Source organism: Grammomys surdaster, unplaced genomic scaffold (genome assembly GCF_004785775.1).
Source record: "Grammomys surdaster isolate TR1022 unplaced genomic scaffold, NIH_TR_1.0 147, whole genome shotgun sequence".
Taxonomy (NCBI): Eukaryota; Metazoa; Chordata; class Mammalia; order Rodentia; family Muridae; genus Grammomys; species Grammomys surdaster.
In genome coordinates, this window is record NW_021604605.1 from 2,124,983 (window position 1) to 2,137,969 (window position 12,987).

A 12,987-nucleotide genomic window follows, 5' to 3' on the forward strand; every position below is an offset into this window, starting at 1 on the left:
GAGGCACAGGGTCCACTCTCCAGAGTTCTCCCAGGTGATAGATGGGGCCAGCTCCCCAGAGCCTCACATCCAGTATAGGCCGGGGCCAGTTCACCATAGCTCCTGAATATCCGAAACATAGTTGGAGTGGTCCGAAGCAGCTACCCCAACTAGGGACATCCCCATCTTCTCTAGCAGTAATACGAGCCAGGGACATCAACATCAACCCCTGGCACTGCATAGTCATGGACTCAGACATAGCCCCCATCAGGAGCTCAGGCTGGGACCTCACCATAGGCCCAGGTAGCAGGACTGGACATACATAACAATAGGCTACTCCTCTCCATCTTCAAGTCTCCAGTTCCTTTTGTCTCAAGCTGCTCCACTGTTTTCTCTCCCATCTGAGCACCACACACTCTAGTGTTACCTCCAGTTTCAGGCTGGTCATGGAGCTGGCAGGCCCCTCGTGACATCTTCCATCCACATGTGTGGCAGGTAGGGAAGCAAATGTCTATGACATGCCTGTGCCATGCACTGGAGGGCAGGTCTGTGGGTGGCATTGCAGTCCACAGCTCTTTGTCTTCCTTCTTCTATGCTTGTGCTGCCTGAATTTGATTTGATTTGATGAGTCCTAGGCATAAGACAGCTTTGGCCACCAAACCAGGATCAAGCTAGGATGAACAGAGGATTGCTATCGGTTCTGTCCCTGACTGATGTAAGAACTCTACCACCAACATGGTGTCTCTTTGTTCATTGCCAGGGAGTGGCAAGCTATTTCTTAAGGGGAATCAAAAGGAATGAAGATCTCCAACGGGGTGTGTGCTGACTAGTTTATGTCTACTAGCCACAAGTTCTAGTCATAGGAGAGGCCCTCATATTTAAATTTAAAAATTTTTAACTTAAAAAAAATTGCCAGCAGTTCCTCAGAAAATTGAACATAGTATTACTTGAGCACCCAGCTATACCACTCCCGGGCCTATACCCAGAAGATGCTCCAACTTATAACAAGGACACATGCTCCACTATGTTCATAGCAGCCTTATTTATAATAGCCAGAAGCTGGAAAGAACCCAGATGTTCTTCAACAGAGGAATGGATACAGAAAATGTGGTACATTTACACAATGGAATACTACTCAGCTATTAAAAACAATGACTTCATGAATTTCTTAGACAAATGAATGGAACTAGAAAATATCATCCTGAGTGAGGTGACCCAATCACAAAAGAACACACATGGTATGCACTCAATGATATTAGCCCAAAAGCTCAGAATACCCAAGATTCAACTCACAGACCACATGAAGCTTAAGAAGAAGGAAGACAAAGTATGAGTCCTTCTTAGAATACTCATGGGAGCAAAGACAAAGAGTGGAGCAGAGACTGAAGGAAATGCCATCCAGAGACTGCCCCACCTGCGGATCCATCCCATATAGTCACCAAACCCAGACACTGTTACAGATGCCAAGAAGTGCTTGCTGACAGGAGCCTGATATGGCTGTCTCCTGAGAGGCTCTGCCAGAGTCTGACAAATACAAAGGCGGATGCTCATAACCCACCATTGGACTGAGCACAGGGATCCCCAGTGGAGGATTTAGAGAAAGGACTGAAGGAGCTGAAGGAATTTGCAACCCCATAAGAAGAACAACAATATCAACCAACCATACCCCCAGAGCTCCAACCAAGGAGTACACATGGAGGGACCCATGGCTCTAGCCTCATATGTAGCAGAGGATAGCCTAGTCAGGCATCTATGGGAGAGGAGGCCTTTGGTCCTGTGAAGGCTCGATGCCCCAGTGTAGGAGAATGTGAGGGTGGGGAGTTGAGAGTGGGTGGGTGGGGGAACACCCTCATAGAAGCAGGGGGAGGGGCATGGGATAGGGGGCTTCAGGGGGAGGGAAACTGAGAAAGGGGATAATATTTGAAATGTAAATAAAGAAAATATCCAATAAAAATTATACTGTTAAAAAGATGCCTCCATAAGATCTGGCTATAAGGGAGCTTATAAAGGCATTTTTAAAATTAGTGCTTGATGTGGGAATTTCCAGCACATTGTGGAAGGTGCCATCCCTGGATTGATGGCCCTGGGTTCTATAAGAAAGGAAGCTGAATTAACCATGGGGAGCAAGTCAATAAGTCTCACCTCCCACAGTTCCTTATCCCAATCCTCCTCCCCTTGCCTCTGAGAAGGAACATGCTCCTCCTTCCCTCCACCAGGCACTCCCCTTCCCTGGACCCTCAAGTCTCTGGAACATTATGAGCATTATGAGTATCTTTTCCCACTAAGGCCAGACCAGGCAATCCTCTGCTATAAATGTGCTGGGGGTGGGAGGTGGGCCCAGAGCAGCCCATGTATGCTCCCTGGTTGGTGGATTGGTCTGGGAACTCCCAGGGTCTGGGTTAATTGAGACTGCTTGTCTTCCTATGAAGTCACCATCCCCTTCAACTTCTTCAATCCTTCTCCTAATTTAACCATAGGGGTTCGCGACTTCAGCCAATGATTGGGTGTATCTGCTTCTGTCAGCTGCTTGTTGGGCCTCTCAGATGACAGCCATGCTAGGCTCCTGTCAGTAAGCGCATCATAGCATCAGCAATAGCGTCGGACCTTGGTGCACCCCCCCATGAGATGGATCCCAAGTTGGGCAGGTCACTGGACCAACTTTCTTTCAGTCTCTTCTCCATTTTTGTCCTTGCAGTTCATTTAGACAGAAACAGTTCTGAGTTAGAAATGTTGACTGTGGGTTAGTAACCCTCTTCCGTCACTTGAGGCCCTGTCTATTTACTGGAGGTGGACTCTTAGAGTTGTCTCCCCACACTGTTTAGCATTTTGGCTAAGGTTACCCCCACATTGAGTCCAGAGAGTCTCTCACCTCCCAGATCTCTGGTACATTCTAGAAAGTCCCCCCACCTCCCATGCCCAGAAGCTGCATATTTCCATTCATTCTCCTGGCCCTCTGGGCTTCCGTTTTCCTTTTTCAGCCTTCCTACAATAAGAGAAATGTCAGCAAGCATCCTTCATTGTTGGTCAGCAAACTAACAGGATGTACTTGAGCTGAAGCTGAGGTTTTTTGCTGAAGATATTTTAGCTAGTCTCTCTAGAAGCCACATCACATCAAACAATTTTTTTGTGTGTGCTGAGTATTTGACCCAGGGCTTCATGCATGCTAAGCAAGTGCTATACCAAAGAATGAAATCCAAGTAAGCCATTGGCAGTATGACTCAGAATCTGACCCAAACAGAATGTATCCAGTGCTTACAGAATCACTTAAAAAGACAAACAGAACCCAATTGGCTAGCAGTCCTATTTCTTATGTTTGAGGACAAAGACTGACCCTGGCCTTAGGGAATCCTGGGGCTTGATCCCTGGTGACATTTTTTCTGAAAATTCTTTCTTACAAATGTAACTCCAAAGTTGCTCTTGGAGACTTCTAAAGCCAACAGCCTGTATATTGCCCTTCAGGTAAGAAATCAATGCAGAAGCTCCCTGGACTCTGTGAGTCAAGCAGTATGTGTGGCAACAATTTGGCCAACAGCCTCAATCCTGCTTTCAGGGGCTGATGCCATGAAACTCTGGAGTCAGACATGTGTTCTAGTGGCCGAAGAGTGGCCCTCTGTCAGGATGAACAGAGGTAACTCCATTGAGTCACACTGCTGCTGACAATGGTGCAGTGTCAGAACAGCAGCAAGCACTGCTTTTTCCATAGGAGGAAGGCTTTGTTCAAGCTTCTAGGGTAAAGACTAGTGAAATAGCATTTGCGCATCATATGCAAACAGCAGAGTTTGAGTTCTTTTGAGACCCTCCGACCAAAGACTTGAAGAAAACAACAAACAAAAAAACAAACAAACCAAAACACCGTAAGTGAGGAAAGGTTAATTTTGACTCATGGTTTCAGAGACAGAGAGTTCAGTTTATCCCAGTGGTCCGGTCATGATGGTAGAAATGTCTCTATCCCTGGTGGCAAGAGCATGTATTCACACTGTGGTCATAGGCCAAGAAACAGTGACAATGGCTAGAATAAGGAGCAGGTATCACCCTAAAAGTTCTTCCCAAGGGACCCACTTTTGCTCCACTTAGAAGTTCAATGGACTTTCAAAACCTAAGAACAAAATATGAGACTGTAGGTGATACTACTAATTCCAACCATAACACACAACACAGTAACTGACAGTGTCTTCTTTTGTGGGCCAATTATTTGACCATTGGCAAGCTATTTAACTTTTCTGTGCCTCAGTATTCCCAATGATCTTAGATGTCTTGTGGGTGTTGTTATGATCATCAAATAAAGTAACACATAAAGCACTTAGAATAGATCCCCGCATAAGTGCAATTCCTTATTAAAGTACTCTTTGGTGACTTGTTACCATTTCTCCACGAACATTCAAGATCAGCTTTGGTATCCTCCTTCCTGAACACACACACACACACACGCACACACACACTTCTCTTCGAGCAGACTCAATGTTTGTATCAGTTTCGTGAATATACTCTGAGGGTGAAAAATGACGTGTCAGCTTATAACTACACAGCTACTCTATGGATCTCTCATACACACAGAGCAGCTCACCTTGGTTGCAACACAAAGTTCTCTGTTTCTCTTTTAATGGAAGGAGGGTAATCTATCCCAATCATAACACACTTAGATTGGACAGATTTACAGGACTGCTTACGTTGGGGAGGATATGAATCTTTTAAAACAGTTACATAAAACAATTGCCCTCTGAACTTCAGGGTACTAATTTAGTAAATTACTTCACTATTTCTAGATGCCCAGATAACAAAGGTTAATGGGACAGATACATAAACAGGCAAGAAGTGATAAAATTAGGAACCCCAAATTCACAAACCACACCAAAATGGCCAAATATCTGGACTCTATCAGTCTCCAAAGAAGTTCAGCTCCTGCATTATTATGTAAAGCACAAAATTTAATATTAGTTGAAGCACAATATTATGTAAATCATTAGGGATGTGCGTCAGTTGTACAACATAAGATCTAAGAGATATCATCAGGGAACAAGAAACTAAGCAACGGTCTGCAGAGGGAAGCAATGAGTAGCCAGCCTTCTCTTTAACAACAGGATTCCGAGATGGAAAGAAGTAACTGCAAAGCAATCTTCATTCTGGGCCACTTTCTATTTACACCTAGAGACACTTCCCTCACAATAGTCTACATTTTGTTATTCCTATTTTGCAGATTCAAACCCTGAGGTTCAAAATGATTATTGTAAGTGTCCAAAGCCATGATTTTAAATAGGGTTTGATATAGACTGTGTATCAGCTCCTTAGTTAACAAAATTTATATGCAAATACTCACTAGAAAAACTTAATATGCCCTCTTAGAAGAATAATTGTCCTGGAATTTTTACCTCTGCCCAAGGTGTATGGAGGGGAGGCTGAGTGAAGCACAGAAGAAAAGGAGTCGAGGGCACAGCAAGGTTAGTTGGCAGCACTGCTTTAGTAAGCTTGGGTTAGTAGCATTTTTCATATCTTAACCATTTGTCTGCATCACATCTACTCAGTTATTATATAAAAAAGAAATATAAGCTACTCACTATTTTACCATAAGTACTTAAAATAATGGAGGAGTGGGGAAACCTACGGGTTTCAGTTCCAGTCCCAGACCAGCTCTAGGCAATTCCGAATTTGCCCGGATTTCACTTTTTCTGTTTTTAAAAAAATGAGTAGAGACCAGACTTCTGAAATGGAAGACTGAGGAGCTAGCAGATCCTCTCTCCATCAAAACAATAACTGGACCACTGAAAATTGTATAACACGTTTGAAACTGTCTGGTTATCATCCTAAGGACAGAAAGCAGATATTTGTCCCGAGGAGGCTGAGACAGAGGGTTACAAGTACAACTTAGGTAGACCCTGTCTCAAAGTAAAAAGTTAATGCTAAGAAGGGCTGAAGGTGTTGCTCAGTGGTAGAGTACTGGGTTTTGATTGATCAGTTCAGATGAAAATATAGGTAGTGACACTACCTAGTCATGCTTGATAGGGAATGGGGAAACCCAAGTACTTCATAAGAACTTAAAACTACGTATGTGCATGGCTCACGTGTGTGTGTGTGTGTGTGTGTGTGTGTGTGTGTGTTTGTGTGTGTGTGTGTGCTTATGATGTATATATTCATTTATTATAGTGTATCTGTGTGGGAGTGCACTTCTGGAGGTCAGAGGACTTTGTTTGTTGTATATAGCCAGGATTATATCCTATGATTACTAATTTTTTAGTCAAAGAAGCATTCCATTAGCAGAAGAATTAAATTGGAGACTTTTTGAAAGTTACAATTTGAAAGCAAAATTGTCAAAATTTTACATAGTTTTAACACTTCAGATAAGTCACCAACTTCACTGACAAGGTGTTCTTTATCATCTCCTGTCACCGTCACTTAGCTCTTAGCACTTTTCCAGAACTTCCTTAGTATGTTTAAATACATAAACTTGAACTAAATATTAGAATGATTATCTGGCTTGAATTTAAAAATTAAGCAAAGGGTTAAACATAAGAGAAGCAGATTGCATTTAGGATCTTCCAAAATCATCTCAGTATCCTATTTTCTGACTCTTCCTAGAGACAAGATTGAAGCTATCAAATTGTTGTCCAAAGACTTGTCATTTTTTCAAATAGGACTGGAGACAAATTGAAAAATATTGCTCTATGTTTCTTATGTAAAATAATTCTGCCATACGGGACACTAGAGCCAGTGTTGAGGAAGACTCTGAAAAAAAGAAAAAATATAAGAGATCTGCTAAAATTATACATGAGGAGAACAATGAGGTGATATATAAAAGAGAAAAATCTCCCTCAATGCAAACTGAAAAACAGGGTATAAAAATTATGTAAACTTGGACCAGTAAGATGGCACATCAGTAAAGGCACTTGCCACCATACTTGGTGACCTGAATTCCATTCTTGAGCCCCACATGGTGGAAGAGGAGAACAGATTCATGAAAGTTGTCACACTGTCCTCTGACTTCTACATTCCAGTCATGGCATGCCCCCACTATTCACATAGCAAGTGAGTGGATGAATAAACAAATCACATGTTTTTGTTTTTGTTTTCGTTTTTAAATAAGACAAGCATGGCTGTGCACACTTCTAAGCCCAGATCTTGGGAGGCAGAGGCCTTTGGAATTCTATGAACTCAAGGCTAGCCTGGTCTGCATAGTGAGTTCTAGGCCAGCCAAGGTGACACAATGAGACCACGTAACAAACATAGCATTTTGATGATGCCCGAGGACATATTGCTGTACCTATAGCCATCGATCATAGTATCGCTCAACCCTCATCAGAGAATCTTCTTGCAGATAATTACCACAGAGGCCCACAACTGAACAACAGGCAGAGAGTGAAAAACATTCCCTCATCCCAAAATGAATGTTTTTATCAACCCCTCCCCCTCATGGCTAAAGAAACTGTGCAGAAAAGGAATTTGAAAGATGTTAAAAGGAGAGAGAATGTAAGATCCAGAGGTGGTCGATGACTCCAAGGAAACACTGTCTTCCAGGCACAATAGGACTAATGCACATATGAACCCACAGAGACTGTGACAGCATGTGCAAAACCTGCACAGGTTCAAGCCAGACAAAATCTTAGCCTTGAGAAGGGCAAGTGGATATAAAGTCACACTTCTATCCAAGAAGCTATTCGCAATTGAAATCTACTAGGTGAAGGAAGGTGACGTTTTCTCCAATGGAGTCACATTGGTTGTATCAACCACATTCTAGAGAAACCCCATGCTCAGAAGAAGTTGACCAACACAAAAGTAACTTTGTTCTTTATGTGCTGCTTTTTTTTTTTTTTTTGGTTTCGTTGTCCTGAAAGGTGTTTGTTGAGAGAGAGAGAGAGAGAGAGAGAGACAGAGAGAGACAGAGAGAGAGAGAGAGAGACAGAGAGAGAGAGAGACAGACAGAGAGAGAGAGTTTAAGAGAAAGATTAAAATGTATTACAAGGAAAATGTAAAAAAAAAAAAGGCAAAAACTGTATTTAAAGAAAATGATAAAAGGCCAAGAATGGTATTACTACTGTTAAGTAGTATAGAGGGGTCTAAATGTTAAAAGTAGCAGAGGAAATGACAATTAGCCTAATTTAAAACAATAAGTATAGACTTAGCCTATGTAGCCTGCGCCTACCACTTACTGGCTGTGTGACTTGAGACAACTTCAATTTCCTTACCTATGAAACAGGAAATGTTAGTACTGCAAAAAACTTCTGTGTAGAGGAGAGGTAGAGAATTGAGCCAGGCTCTCACTGTGTAGTTCTGCCTGGCCTCAAACTCACACTCTTCTTCGCTTGGCTTCCCTAGTGCTGGGGTTACAAAGTTAATCCTGATTATCCAATCAAATGGTTAAGAACTGCTCAGGACCTTCAATTCCTTTCCCAACTCTTCCATAAGTGTCCCCAACCTCTGTCTAATGTTTGGCTGTGGGTATCTGCATCTGTTTCAATCCACTGCTGGGTAGAGTCTCTCAGAGGATTATGCTAGGCTCCTGTCTGTAAGCATAACAGAATATCATTAATACTGACAAGGATTAGTGCTTTCCTATGGGGTGGGTTTCAAGTTGAGCTGATTATTGGTTGGCCTTTCTTTTGGTCTCTGCTCCATCCCTGCATTTCTTTTAGATAGGACAAATTTTGGGTGAAAATTTTTGGGTTGGTTGGTAATCTCATCTCTCTCCCTGGGGACCTGCCTAGCTACAGGAGGTGGCCTCTTCAGGTTCCATGTCCCCATTGTTAGGCATCTTGGCTTAGGACATCCACATGGACTCCTGGGAGCCTCCCTTATCCCAGGTCTCCTAGAGATGCTCCCCACCCCCAGCTGCAGACTTCAGTTCATTCTCTGGGCCTATTTCCAGTCTCTTCTCGCTCCTGAGCCTGCCTCCCCATTCCCTTCCCCTTCTCCTCTCCCACCCAGTTCCATCCCTCCATCTGCCTCCTATGACTACTTTGTTCCCCCTTCCAAGTGTGATTCAAGCATCCTTTCTTAGTCCTTCCTTCTTGTTTAACTTCTTTGGGTCTGTGGTGTGTGTCATGGGTATTCTGTGCCTTATGGCTAATGGAAACCCACAGGAAGACCAACAGAGTCAACAAACCTGGACTCCTGGGAGCTCTCAGAGACTGAACCACCAACCAAAGAACATATAAGAGCTGGAACAAGCCCTCTACCCACCCCCAGCACATATATAGCAGACAGGCATAGTCTTCATGACTACCTTGTCTGGCCTCAATGGGAGAGGATGTGCCTAATCTGCCAGAGACTTGCCATGCCAGGGTGAGGCATACCCAGGAGGAGCCCACCCTCTCAGAAGAGAAGGTGAGCGCATGGGAGAAGGACCTTTTGAAGGAGGGACCTGGAGTGGGAGCAGCATTTGTGGTGTTAATTAATTAATTAATTAATTAGTACTATTCCAAACATTAAAAATGAGAGAACTGCCCAGGAGGCAGCCACTTAGGGAATCACTGCCAGGTAGCAGCACTAAAGTTTACCTGCCTTTGTGACTCAGAAACATGTAATGTTCTCCCTTTCTTCTTCCCATTTTGTCTTTCAGGTCTTAGAATGCTTTCCAGGACCCTGGGCCCTTTTACTCTTGGACTCTGAAACTACACCCTTCCTCCTTCTGCCATATGGCTTCTTATGAGCAGCAAGGTCTCCTTGCTTCCTCCTTCCATTGTCTTCTTCTATGCAGCTGCCAAAATTTACAGCTTGCCTGCCCTGAGGCCCTTCTTTTAAACTCTAATAAAACTGTCTTTGAACTTCCTTCTGAAAAACAAGACAAAAGAAGACAAAAAAAGATTTTAACTTCTGGATTTTTGTTAAGCCCAGAAGTTTAACAAAGAGTACTTCTGGGTGTATCTGTGAGGGTAGTCCTATATCATTTGATTAGGATGGCTTGGGCTGAATGAATAAACACATTAATCCCTTGATGGGTTCTGGTTTGGTGTCATTTTTGGGAAACGGTGAAAGCTGGAAGACCTACTGGGAGGAAGGAGACAAGGAGGTAGTGTATTCATGGGTTTGACTCCATATCCTAGTCTCTTTCTGCATTCTTCTCTCAACTTCTTATAAGACAGGAAGTGAAGTCATATGCTCCTGTGGCCATGTCCTTCAGCTCATATGCACTGGGGATGACCAAACATGACCGAGCCCTCTGAAATCATGACCCCAAACCATTCTCTCATCCCTTAGATCTTCCCTCAGGCATTTTGACCCAGTGATAAGAAAGTCATTTATCCCAGTACTGCAGCTGTGGAGGTTAGATGAGTTACACAAGATCTAGTCAGTCAGCATTCCAATGTGGCAGAAGTAACTCAAAAATCATCCACTCCTAGCTGAGGAGCACTACTGACAGTTGTTGCCTTCTAGGGGATGAGAGTCAGTTTGCTTTAAGGGTGTGGCCCATGGCAGATTGACCACACTCTGGTGGAGGGCTCTACACTCATGAATACATGGCCATCACAGACTCAATTCTATGGGTTATTAAAAAGTAGAGGGCATGAAGTTTGGAGGAAGGGCACATGTGCTTGGGAGGATTTAAGGATTTAATTTAAGGGTATGTGATCACAATACAGCATATGCATATATGAAATTCTCAAAAATGAATTAAAAATATTACATTTAAAATGTTTAAAGAAATTAAATGAGTTAATGATGTTACTACACAAGACCTATGAAAATACTTTATAAAAATTAAAAATAAATATCTGCCTCTGACTCAGCTGCTTGTTGGGCCTTTCGGAGGGCAGTCATGACAGGTCCTGTTTGTAAGCACATCATAGTCTCAGTAATAGTGACAGGCCTTAGGGCCTCCCCTTGAGCTGGATCCCAAGTTGGGCCTGTCACTGAACCTCCTTTCCCTCAAGCTCTTCTCCATTTTTGTCCCTGTAGTTCTTTCAGACAGGAACAATTTGAGTCAGAGTTTTTGACTGTAAGATAGCAACCCCATTCCTCCACTTGATGTCCTGTGGCTGAATTAGGGAAAAACTGGAAGAAGCTGAGGAGGAGGGTGACCCTGTAGGAAGGCCAGCAGTCTCAACTAACCTGGACCCCTGAGATCTCTCAGACACTGAGCCACCAACCAGGCAGCATACACCAGCTCATATGAGGCCCCCAACACATATACAGCAGAGAACTGCAGGGTGTGGACTCAGTCAGAGAAGATGCACCTAACCCTCGAGAGACTTGGGGACCCAGGGAGTGCGGAGGTCTGGTGGGGTGGTGGGTGGGGGATAGGGACATCTTCTTGGAGTCTGGGGAAGAGGTATGACATGCGGAACAGTCAGAGGGTGGACTGAGAGGAGGATAAAGTCTGGACTGTAAAAGAAGAATGAATGAATGAATGAATGAATAAAATACATTTTAAAAAATTAAAAATAATTGTAGCTGGGTATGGTGGCACACTCCTTTGTTCCCAGCACTCACAATGCAGAGACAGGTGAATCTCTGTGACTTCAAGGCTAGCATGGTCAACAAATCAAGCTCCAGGCCAGCTAGCCAGGATTATATAGGGAAACCTTGTCTCAAACAATGGGGTTTAGCAAGAAGACGGCTTAGAGAATAAAGACTGCCAAGCCTGATGACATGAGTTCAATCCCCATGGTGGAATGAAAGGCCTGACTCTGGCAAGTTGTCCTCTGATTTCCACATACAAACATACAAATACACACACACACACACACACACAGAAAGAGAGGTGGGGTAGGTAATATTTTAATTATAAATAATTTAAATAATGATGACATGTGTTTTTCAGTGCTAATTAAGCCTAGTGTATCACTTTTCTTAACATAATCTAATCCTTCTTCACACTCTTTAGTTAAGGCTACAGCCATCAGATTACTCTCATTATAAAATAGCTATCTGTTCTATTTCCAATGAATATGGTTGTTATATAAGAGTATTTTAAAACTGATGAATATCTTGCTACTCCACAAATATTATACGATACTGTCTCAGAGTTTCTATTGCTGTGATGTAACAGCATGACCAAAGGCAGCTTGGGGAGGAAAGGGTCTATGTTGTCACACAGCTTATAAATCTATCATCCAGGGAAGTTAGCGCAGGAAGTCGCAGCAGGATCCTGGAGGCAGGAGCTGATGCAGAGATCATGGAGGGGAAGCTGATTACTGGCTTGTCCTCATGGTTTGCTCAACCTGCTTTCTTATACCATCCAGGACCAGAGGTGACACCACCCACACAGACTGGTCCCTCCCACCTCAATTATTAATCAAGAAAATACCCCCACAGACTTGTTTACAGCCCAACCTCATGGAGGCAGGTTTTGTCAAGTAAGATTCTGTCTTCCCACATATGTCCAGGTTTGTGTCAAGTTGACAAATTCCAACCAGCACAAACGGATTTATTTGAATTTTGTCTATAGTAATTATCACTTTAATAGCTGCTACATAGTGACATGTCTAATTCCATCATTCCTCTGCATTTCTTTGCTGATACTGAAATTACTTTCTGTATATTCTATGACTGAATGAATAAGTAAATATACTTTGGATCAAGAAAGCTAGACTTCTTATTGTCAGAGAAGGCAGGTACAAATACGAGAAGCAGGGAAAGCAGAAAGAACCAGGTAGGAGATAGGAGCATTAAGAATAATATCCTTGGTTGGTTTTTAATTACATTAGTGTGAACTTTTTGATTATTATCTTATTTAATAAATTATAAATTTAACTGCCATCTCCTTAGAAGCTCAAACTGTCCCTAATTTGGTCAAATGGAAACCCTGGAAAGATGACTCCTGTTTTCATTTAACATGTCTCTATCATGTTTGAACAGTGTCTTACTTTCTTGTACACCAGGACATTTCAAATCCATCCTTTCCTTTTATATTTGTCCTAGCCTTGAAATTAGACCTGTCTTCATAGAGCCATGATTCCTTTCAGTATTTAGAAACCAAGAGCAGAGCCTTAGGAATACCTGTTGCTTCTAGTCCTCTTATCCAAAACAACTAAAGAAGCTCGCTCTCTCTCCCTCCCTCCTTCCCTCCCTCCCTCCATA

At 42.8% G+C, this 12,987-nt stretch overlaps 1 non-coding gene across 1 annotated transcript; it reads right to left on the minus strand.

Moving 5' to 3' along the window:
• Positions 1–601: 601 nt before the first annotated feature.
• LOC114619162 lies at positions 602–744 on the minus strand. The gene has a single exon (XR_003711079.1). It is a non-coding gene; the product is annotated as a small nucleolar RNA SNORA48 (small nucleolar RNA).
• Positions 745–12,987: the final 12,243 nt, after the last annotated feature.